This window comes from Hemibagrus wyckioides, linkage group LG10 (genome assembly GCF_019097595.1).
Source record: "Hemibagrus wyckioides isolate EC202008001 linkage group LG10, SWU_Hwy_1.0, whole genome shotgun sequence".
NCBI classification, from domain to species: domain Eukaryota; kingdom Metazoa; phylum Chordata; class Actinopteri; order Siluriformes; family Bagridae; genus Hemibagrus; species Hemibagrus wyckioides.
The window spans coordinates 2,853,726-2,865,000 of record NC_080719.1 but is presented as its reverse complement, the minus strand read 5'-3'; the positions used below and the strand labels follow the sequence as shown (position 1 = coordinate 2,865,000).

Below are 11,275 nucleotides of genomic sequence, written 5' to 3'. Positions count from 1 at the left end.
GGTTGTAGGAGCGTTTCTTTGCAACCTTACAGCTTATTATATTATACAGATGTTCCTGAATGTTATTACAATATTAGAGGAAAACCTGAAACCACCTTTCCACCTTGCCCTCTAGTGCATCTCTGTACTTCTAATTTCATTCCACATCAGGGAAGGAACATGTGAAGGAACACATGACGGTAAAAAACATGACGGAAAACACGTGACGTGTCTGGAAAATCCTGTCCGTATTTATCCTTTTTTTATTTCATGCTTGTGCAGTAAAGAGGTGTTGACCGAGACGGTGGATATATTGAGATTGTTCTGTGGCTGCGCTTATGTCTGTAAACACACACACACACACACACAAACCCCAAGCATCCAATCCAATCCCGCTCTCTCTGTCAGTCCCTATCAGCAAGCGATGAGAAAGTGGATAGGTTAAAAAGAGCTGTCAATCATCCGGCTCAGCCAATCAGGTGAGTTTAAGCGTGGCTTCACGCAGAACACGAGCTCACTCCTACAAACGCTGGCCTTACACACCTTACACACCGAGAATACAATAATAGATAAAAAAAAAATAAAGCACGACACATGTTTACCTGTAAAAAGCATCACATTAAAATCGACGATAAATTAATTTTAGATATAAATAATGTCAATTTAATTATTTATTTCATTTTGCCATGCAGAGAAGCATTCCAGCAATGCACAAAAAAACTCTCACTCACTGAGACACACACACACACACAGTGAAGAATGTAAAGAATTAAAATTCTACTCATTTATCTATAATTAATTAAATTCATCTAATTGATCTATAATTTATTTGTCAATCAAATGTTACGTAATATTTATAAGAAGAAAAAAATCTCCATTAAATTATATATTTTTTTCTCTAATAAATTCCATATTTCTCGAACATCGATCACGTTCACCCTCTGATAATTCGATTGAATTTGATAAATGAAAATTAATCCTTTAAAAACAGAGTTGAAAACGACGATGTTCGGTATATCAGATTGTAGTAGGAATCGTACAAAATGACACCGAAGTGATTCTATTATTAAAATAAATGAAAATAAATAGTATAGTTTATTTGTTTTTGCATAGAAATGTGTGTGAAAAGGTGCAGTTTAAATATGACCAAAAAGGGTCATGTAAATAGAATTGGATAAGAATAAAATAGTAATCAAATAATAACAGAAGCTGTGTATCTCTCTCTCTCTCTCTCTCGCTCTCTCTCGTCCATATCCTAGCTGCATCCTACTACAGGCCCTTGAGAGGAAGTTTCCGGATGCAGGACATGCTTAAAATCGGCGTTCCCGGCGTTCCTTTTCCGTCTCACCTCCACGCATCCCACTCAATCCCACGCCTTCATGAACAGCTGCTCGTGTTAAACCTTTAAATCTGCCATTAATCCTGGATTCGAGGAGCAGAGCCGAGCTTCAGACACGTTATCAGCAAAAAAAAAAAAATGCCACAAATCTCCCGTTTTCTACAGTAGTACGGCTACGAAACTGACCTCCTGACACACACACACACAGGGAAGGAGAAATTATATCGAAAACTGTTAAACCTTCCATAATAATTCAGGGGCACTGTTTCGAACATGCATAGAGAAAATTACAAGAAAAAAAAATTAATAAATAAATAAAAATAAATAAATAAAAACCCTAGACATCGCTCTTTTCAGGAAAAGCACACAATAAAGCATACAATTTTATTATAATATTTATTAATTAATATCTAATATTTATATATATTAATAACCGTTTTTAAATATATTTATTCTATTTATTCATTTATTACACATTTATTAACATTTTATATGCATTATCCTAACATGCAATTCCATTATTTTAATTTTAATTTAAGAAAATATTCATTTTTCAGACATACTTATGGATCATTTCTGCATGACGTCTTTCATTTAAATATTTTAAAGAAGTTCATTACATCCCTAATGTTTTGTTGTTATTTATTTGTATTGTTTATGATTTGTTGTTTATTTTTGTAAGAAATATTTTATTAGTAGTATTTATATGTGTATTCTGATTTTATATACATTTATCAATCTTGCTTAAAAAAATCCCTTTTGTACAAAACATTATTTAAAGATAATGCTGTGTACACACACACACACACACACACACACATACACACACACAGTTCTAGTGTTGGGTAAATAAATGATGTATGATATGTAAAAATATGAATAATATGTTAAATCTGGGGAGGTACATACAAAACCATGTCCCCCCTCGCTACCAGACGACTTCAACACACACACACACACACACGATGGGGTCCAGGCCTTGGGGGGGTTTGCAGCACGGGGTAGTCAGGGTGAGGGGGTAATGGGCTGTGCTCTGATAAATCTCACTGCACAGTAAGGAACCTGAGTTATTATCTGAGATATAACAAATGACAGAAACATACTCACTACACACACACACACACACACACACACACATGCATGTCATTACATGTATGCATATAGGAATAAGAATCCAAATCATCCTGAATATATAAAAATCTCATCCAGTCAGTTGTCACTTCAGTTTCTCTCTCTCTCTGTGTGAGTGTGTATGTGTGTGTGTGTGTGTGTCTGAGCGTGTACGAATTGTACACACACTCCAGATGCACCACAGCACACCCTGTGGTCTGGAAGCTGAACGTTTCACTCCATTCTGAAGAATCTCAAGAATTTTTGATGCTCAAATGTTATATATTATACACACACACACACACACACACACACACTCAAACACACACTCTCACACACACACGCACACACACGCACACTGTTCGGCACGCATGGCGTAATCGAATTTACATGAACCTACATTAGTTACCATTAGCATTAACGTGACACGGACGTCAGCCTGAACCAGGAGGAACACAAACACGGCAATTAACTACACAATTTAAATAATTAGAATATCTAATTAAATATTTACATCATCCACTAGTGAGAATAAATCCACTTCAACGACCGTTAATTCAATTACAGCGTATTGCTAAATGCTGCTAACGATCTGCTACGAAAGCATTAGTCAAAACTCAATAATTCGACTCATTAATTAAGAATGTCTCAAATGCCTCATTTGCATATTCAAATTAGGCCATTCCTATTGGTGGAGGTGGGATCTGTGGGATTTTTTGCTCATAAAGTGGAATAAACACAATGTATGAAATGAACAGAATATTTTCTTCCCAAAGTATAAGTAAATAAACGTTACAGAAGTGATCATTAATTTATAAATGCAAGATAAACGTTTAGATTTTAAATTAAACTTTAAAAAATAACCTTTTAAAGAAACGCCGATGAAGCTAAAGCGCGATCTTCTGTGTTTCTGATTATATTTCTGACCGCAGTCACAGTCAGTGTGTTACAGTGCTATACCTTTCAGAGTGTGTGCGTGTGTGTGTAAGAGTGTGTGTGAGTGTGTGTGTGAGTCCAGCTGCTGCTTATTTCACCATTGTGGCTCAAATGGGCTTCAGAACTGGAATAAATCACTGTCGAGGCAGAAACACGGCCGCCGCCATGATGGATGGCTAAAACGTTCGGCTTGATATCTTTAGCGGTGCTGACAATTTGGCCGGTCCCGGCTTTTCCAGTTTTGTGCTCCATGCATGAGTGCGTGTGTGGTGTCCAATGTCCGAACGCTGACACACACAGACACACACACACACACACACACACATACCGAATTTTAACCCAAACCCGACGAAGCCGCACTGGGACGTGACGGATGTGCGACGTGGCAGAAGAAATATCCAAAATGTTCTCCCAAAGACACGCAAAAGGCAGTAAATAAAAAAATAAAATAAATAAAATACAAAATAATATAAAATTAAATTAAATTAGAAATAAATACAAAAAAATGAAAAGTATTAATAGAATAAATCATTTTTTGAAAAAAAAAAAAATATATGTGCCTCTATATTGGTTTTTAATTTATTTCTTTTCAAATAATGTCACAAAAAAACTATTCAATTCCAGAAAAGAATTGAAATCTAAATTTTAAACAAAAAAAAATTAAAAAGTTAAAATGATTGTTTTGTTAAAAAAGAAAACAGAAAACAAAAGATTAACAAAAAAAAAACGATACCTGCGCTGTGTTGGAGGAGCATACTGGGACAATTTAGCGTCTATATCGAAGAAATATCTAAGAGAAAAAATTAAAAATTTGTTTATGATGTTCATTTTTGAAAACATTTTTACCAAAAATTTAGGAAGTGAATTAAAGACAATTTTTTTTTCCAGTTAACAGAAAGTAAGAAGAAATGACTCGAGGATCGCTAATTACTAATAATGAATCTAATAGAAGTAATATATTTTTAAAATTGAAGTGTGTGTGTGTGTGTGTGTGTTTGAGAAAGTGTGCCAGAAACTGATTTTAGGAAGTCTGACTCTCAACGTTAGGTGTGTGATCGGGTCACATGTTCGGGTCACGGATGCTGTGGCCCCTGACTCCGCCCCTGATTCCCACACACACACACACACACACACACACATTCCCTCTATATTCACAAAAATTCCGCTGATGTCTCAATGTGTTGCAAGTAAACCGAACAAAAGTGTTATTCCATTTGTATATATATATATTTTCTGATTTCAGCAGCCTGGAATTTACCTTATAGATTCACCTATAGATGTCTGACAGGCATGTACTCACAACACACACACACACACACACACATACACACACACACGTGTTTGCACTTGTAAACACAGACCAAGCCGCATCTCTATAAAACATACCCAACAACTATTCACCCCCCTCCTTCACACACACACACACACCTCATCCCCCCAAACACACACACACTATCTCTCTCATACATACACACACACACACACACACACACACACACGCAAACTCCCACCTGCTCCCACCTGGCAGGATCAAACAAGAGTGCACTTCCCACAAACTCTCCCACAATCAATACTTTCAGCCTCTCCCACTCTACTCCACACACACACACACACACACACACATATATACGCTGAGCAAACTCCCTCCAAAGAGCGTGAAAGACAGAAGCACCACACTGACCTTCCTTTCTTTGCTCTCCTTTCTTTCTTTCACGTCCACTCCTCACTTTTCCTCCAGGCTGCTGCTGCTGCTGCTGTGGCTACACTGGTGGAGCGCTACCGGCTGAGCCGCCGAGTGTGTGCGCATGTGTGTATGTGTGCGTGTGTTCATGCATGTGTGTGTGTATGTGTATGTGTGCTGACTGGAAAGAGAGAGACAGAGAGAGAGAGAGAGAGAGAGAGGGATTTCACACCCAGGCTGCAGCCCTGCCTCCTGTCCTGATGGGGCTCGTGAATGCGAGCTGCTTATTTAGAGAGCCGGCGTGCGCTACCTGGCCGCTTAAAGCACGAGGCAACATCCAGAGTGCATAATTCCCCCACACACACTCCCTCTCTCCCTCCTGTGCGCTTACACACACACTCACACACTCACACACACACACACACACACTCGTAGTTCTCTTATAGCTCTACAAATGTGCTTCTCGGAGGTCTCCAGACTTTTGGAAAGCTACACACCAACAACACACACGCACACACACACACACACATACACACACTCATAGTTCTCTTATAGCTCTTCAAACGTGCTTCTCGGAGGTCTCGAGACTTTTGGAAAGATACACACACACACACACACACACACGCGCGGGATGGGACGCTTCTTCTTCAAGTATCCATTCCATTTTTTCTACTAGGTTTAGAAAAATGGATTCTTATTTACTGTCCAAAAGAACAAACGTGTGTGTGTGTGTGTCTGTGTAAAAAATGTGTATTAGTCAAATTTATTATTTATCACCAAGCTGATTTCACCACCCCATCCCAGCCCCTTTTTAACCCCCCACTCCCCCTTCCTTCCTGCATACGGGTGGATTTGGGCAGAAAGGGGGTGAGGAACAGGGTGTGGGGGTTTGCTCTGGATTTTGGGAAGCCCTGAAGGGAGGTGAAAAGAATATATAAGATATTCATTTAATTTATTTATTTATTCAGCCGGCCGTCTCACCTTATCAGGCCGGCTGTCGTTTAATGACATCACCGCCAGCTTCTCCGAGCTGTCCAAAATCAGCCTGGCCCTCATTTTTCATCAAAATGACTTCAATTCACTCAGCTTTCTCTCTCTCTCTCTCTCTCTCTCTCTCTCTCTGTGTGTGTGTGTGTGTGTGCGTGCGTGTGCCTTCGTTATTGCCCCATCTCCAAAATGAGAATATCACAATTCCTCTGTTTATTTTTTCTTACTTTTACAAGTCCGACCCAAACGAATTTCACGTCTGAGAGCAAAGCGTTAAAACCCAATTTGATCAAATAAAGAATATAAATTAAACTGAAATTTATTCAGAACTAATAATAATAATAATAATAATAATAATAATAATAATAATAATTATTATTATTATTATTATTCTACTAAGAATAAAATCCCAGTCTAACATATATTCCAATAATAATAATAATAATAATAATAATAATAATAATAATAAATAACAATAATAACAGACTCTGCCTAAAATATTTTCCAAATGTGAAAAAAAAAATAAATAAAAAGAAACATGTTTTTTTCCGTTTGTGGTTGTTCTTTTTTCAGAATTAATTGCTTTCCTTTATGAAAATAAATAAATAAATATAATAAATAAATAAATAAAAATAAATAAAGCAAAAAATAATTTTAAAAAATTCACAAAATAACTGAAAGTGACACATATATATCAAGTTCATCAAAAAGTAAAAATGTAAACAACGTCAGGTTTTTAAACTCGTTTACACGAACTTCGAAATCTACAAACTTCCTTCTAGCTGTTGTATTTATATTGGTGTGCTGAAGCTCCATATTTTACGCCAGTGTAAAAAAAATGTCCTTAATTTTATTCCTGCATTCTTTTCCTCTTATTTACGTCTCACCGAGTTTGTAAGCAAATAGGTAAAGCAAATAGGTCTTGCTGTAAATATGCAAGAAAAACTACGTGTCATGCTATTGGAGGAAAATAATCAATGACGTGGTGGTGTGCTCATCTTCTTTCCCTAAAAGTTCTACAAATCGATTATTTAATAAAGAACAATAATTTTTTTTTTCTACTTAAATATATTTCTCACTTCATAGCTACTTTTGACACTAGCTCTGCTTCTCACTTCCGTTATAGCAGCTATAAACAAAAGTTCAACCTTAAACCCTGCCTCCTTGGGAACGTGTTACTACGGAAACATTGATGCTGCTATGACAGAAAATAAATCAATACCCTCTCATCTAAGCAATTTTTGTCAACAGTTTAATTGAGTTTATTAAATAAAAAAATTAATTCATTTTTAATTCAACTTAATTGATTAAATGTTAATGAATTGAATTATAAACTAAATAATAGAAATGTAAAAAAAAATGTGAGAGAAAGTTGTATGAAATACTGGATAATAAATATAAATAAATATTAATTATATAAATATGTATAAATGTATATATAAAAAGAGAAATATAAAATGGAAAACATTCTATAAATATATAAAAAAGAAGTAATATAAATATAAAAACTTCATATAATTAATTCTATACATAAATATAAATTAAAATATAAATATATATTATAAATATAAATATATTAACATATTTTAATTATTTTATATATATATATATATATATATATATTATATTATTTAATAATAGATTATTTTGGCAATTTTTTTGGGGGGGAAGCATGTTCTTTAAAATAAATAAATAAATAAATAAAAAAACTACTTGGCTAATGTAATCCAAATATTTTACTAAATATTTTATTATCCTTTTTTCATCTTTGCACTGACTCAAACAACTTCATCTCTCAATATAAGCCAATATAAAAACATAAAAAAACCCAAAATCCATCCACAGATAAATAAAGGATGAAATAAAATTATGTTTTTAATTAAAATAAAAATCTCCACAGCCTGAAACCCATGAACTAAAAGTCCTGAATCTTTTCCCTTTAAAAACTGGCTAAACTGGAGGAGTGGAGGAAAATCGCCTGGGCCATTTCAGCAGGTCCATTAAGGCACGGAGCAGAACAGGTAAATGACTCTATTGACATCACCGTCCCAGTTCAATCACCGTAATACTGCCGTAATAATCCACATTTTTATACATTAGTTTTAAAAAGCGCTCGTTTCTGAGGGGAGAAAAATCATTTCGTCAGTTCAGCTCCTCTGCTGGACTATTAGTGTGGAAAAAAAAAGGTTAAGGAGTAAGAGGGGGGTGAGACGGGGGGGTGACAAGGTGTGGAGAGTGAAAAAAGAAAGAAAGATAGAAACAAGCGACAGGTAAAAGGTAAAGCGGACACTTGGCAGATTTCAGAACAGCGTGATGATGGAGATTAACTTCAATTAAAATGGAGGAGAATTAATATTAATGAGATGGATTAAAGATCTAGAGAGAGAGAGAGAGAGAGAGACATACAGTGGGGTAGAGAGACAGAAGAGAGACAGAGTAAGAAACTGAGGGAGAAACCGGAAGACAGAATAAGAGGAAGAGAGCAAAAGAGAGAGACAGAAAGAGAGAGAGAGACAGAGAAAGAGACAGAGGCAGACACTAGGGAAGAAACAGAACAGAGAGATGGAGACAGACAGACAGAGAGAGAGAGAGAGAGATCCAAAAAGAGAGACAGACAGACAGAGAGTGAGAGAGCTATACAGAGAGAGAGAGATGGAAAGAGAGGGAGGGAGACAGATAGACAGAGAGAGAGAGATCCAAAAAGAAAGACAGAGAGAGAGAGAGAGAGAGAGAGAGAGAGAGACAAAGTGACGGCACAACAAGTGACAGTTAGTTATCCTGCTAATTTAAGTGCTAATAATCGTTGTGTTTAAGCGGCTAGCAGAAGCTGTATTGTATACACAGTTAGCTCAGGCTGCTATTCTTCACTTCATTAAAGTCATCACAAAAACACTTTAAATTAATTAATTGACACTAGCCATTCTATTTAAACTCTAGCTAGCCGCTACACACTCATGACCGACAAACTAGCGCTCGCTATGTACACAAAAACAAACTACTAGCAACATGGGCTAGCAGGGTTAAGGTTTCTGCATTTATCCAAATACAAAAAAAAATAAAAAAAAGTATTCACTCCCTGGTTTCTTCTCCCGTCTCAGGACTTTTTCCTCCTCAATACCATTATTATTATCTATTATTCATGCTTTTATTACTAAATTATTACTCATTTTCTTCTCGCAGCACTTTTGTAATTCACATTTGAGGTTCTCATCAAAGCCAGGCGGCAGAACCAAGGCGGACGGATACATTTTTTTTCTGCCTAAAATAATGCAAAGAGCATATTAAATATATATAAAAATGATAAAATATTGAGGATTAATTTTAAAAAATAAAGATATAATCTAGCCGGGACAGGAATTGGCTTTTCATTAGAACAATCCCTTTTTTTTAATGTTCACATTACTAATAAATCATTTAACTTTTTAAAATTATTAATAAATCATTAAAATAAAATTTTAAAAATATTTTTTGCTTATTAGTCAACTTAGTTTTATTTTTTGTGTGTTTTTAATTCAATTTAAAATTTAATTATTTATTTATTTTAATTTTTTTATTTAATTATTTAGTCCTTCATTTCTTCTGGCACATGTCAGGAGTTTAAGGCTGACATCTCTGGGTTATTTGGTTCAAATTGATCCAAATTAAAGGTGTTTAGTTTCCTAAAGAGGTTATACTCAACTGGTTAAACAATGCTAGAACCAGAGCTAGAACCGACACTCAGGCAACCCCAAAGCTCTGAAGTCACCATACTCGATTTTCCTTAATACAAATTTCTATATAAAAATGGTTCTAAGCATCATCAAATGGTTCTACTCGGAACCCTTTCAGACAGGAAACAAGAACCCTTAGGTGTGTTTTATTGAAATAAGTCCTGAAGTGTCTATGATGTGGGATTGTATAAAATGTTCTTTTTCACAAACTTCACTTAAAAGATCGTTAAATAAATAAATAAAACGTTCTTAGCTTCCTAGAAGGGTTCTACTTGGAACCGGAACTGGTTCTGATAAAGAAAGCACAGTGAGACCCAAGAACCCTTTTAGGTGTACAATAAAAAGAGATTATGATTCAATGATTCCTAAACTCTAGCATGTGCTTAATTTCTACAAAATTCTTATTCTCTCTTAAGAGTGCACTTGATAGTCAAGGGTTCTATGTGGAACCCTTTCTGACTGGAAGAACTGACCAACCCTTAATTTTCCTTTTCACTTCAGAAACTACTGACATTTTTCTCTCACTTAAAAGGTCAATGAATAGTTAAGGTTCTTAGGATTGTTTAAGGGTTCTAGTTAGAACTCTTTCTGACCAGAGAACTAGAGGAATGCTCAAAGAACCTTTAAAAGTGTGCAGGATTCCCAAACTCAAACATATCCACTCTTTTTTGTCCTTTTTAACAAATCTCTGAAATATCTCATGCTCAAACAAGAACATTAATGGTTCTTAACCTTCTAGAAAGGTTCTACTTGGAGCCCTTTCTCTCAAGAAACTACTGAGAAACCCTTAGTGTGTGTTCTTTAAAACTAGAAGTGTGCATGATTCCCAAGTCCCTGGTTCCCTAAGTGTCCATGATGTGAACCTGGACATATTTTCTTTTCAGAAACCTCAGGAATATTTCACTCTAAACAAAAGTTAAGGCTTCTTAGCATTATAGAAGGGTTCTACTTGGAACTGTTTCTGACAGAAGAACCAGAGGAACATTAAAAGGACCCTTAAGAGTGTGCTTTATAAAAGTGCTTGTGATTTATTGTGATTGTGAACTCCATATGATTACAGACTCTCAAAAGTTCATTGAGGGTTCTTAGCTTCCTAGCAGTATTCTAATAGTTCTCTGGCTAGTTTTCTGACTAGTTCTCTAACTAGTTCTCTGACAGGAGAGCCTAAGAAACAACCAGAAACCCCTTAAAACTGTGCATGTATAAAAGTGTGCCAAGAACTTTATATGTCCATGCTGTGAGACTTTGACTTCTGAAATTGGTCACTCTTCGAAAAGTTCATTGGATATTTAAGGGTTTTTAGTTTCGTAGAAGGGTTCTACATGGAGCTCTTTCTCTCCGAAGACATCCTAAGAACCCTTAGGTGTGTTCTAATAAACTAGCAAAGTGTGCATGTTTCGCAAGTCCCTAAACATCCATGATGTGAAACTGGACAGATTTGTTCTTTCTGGAAACTTCTGAAACATCTCACTTTCATAAGAGTTCATTAAGGGTTCCAAGCTTCCTTGGATCCCTTTCTTACAAAGACAACCA

General features: G+C 35.6%; 1 long non-coding RNA gene across 1 annotated transcript in view; it reads right to left on the bottom strand.

The window, feature by feature from the left end:
- The window catches only part of LOC131360317 (uncharacterized), a 95,391-nt gene extending 90,199 nt beyond the window's left edge, over positions 1 to 5,192 (bottom strand). Inside the window, exon 1 of the long non-coding RNA XR_009205875.1 lies at positions 5,046 to 5,192. This is a non-coding gene — a long non-coding RNA (uncharacterized LOC131360317). The remainder of the gene's footprint in view (positions 1 to 5,045) is intronic.
- Between the last annotated feature and the right edge of the window lie 6,083 nt (positions 5,193 to 11,275).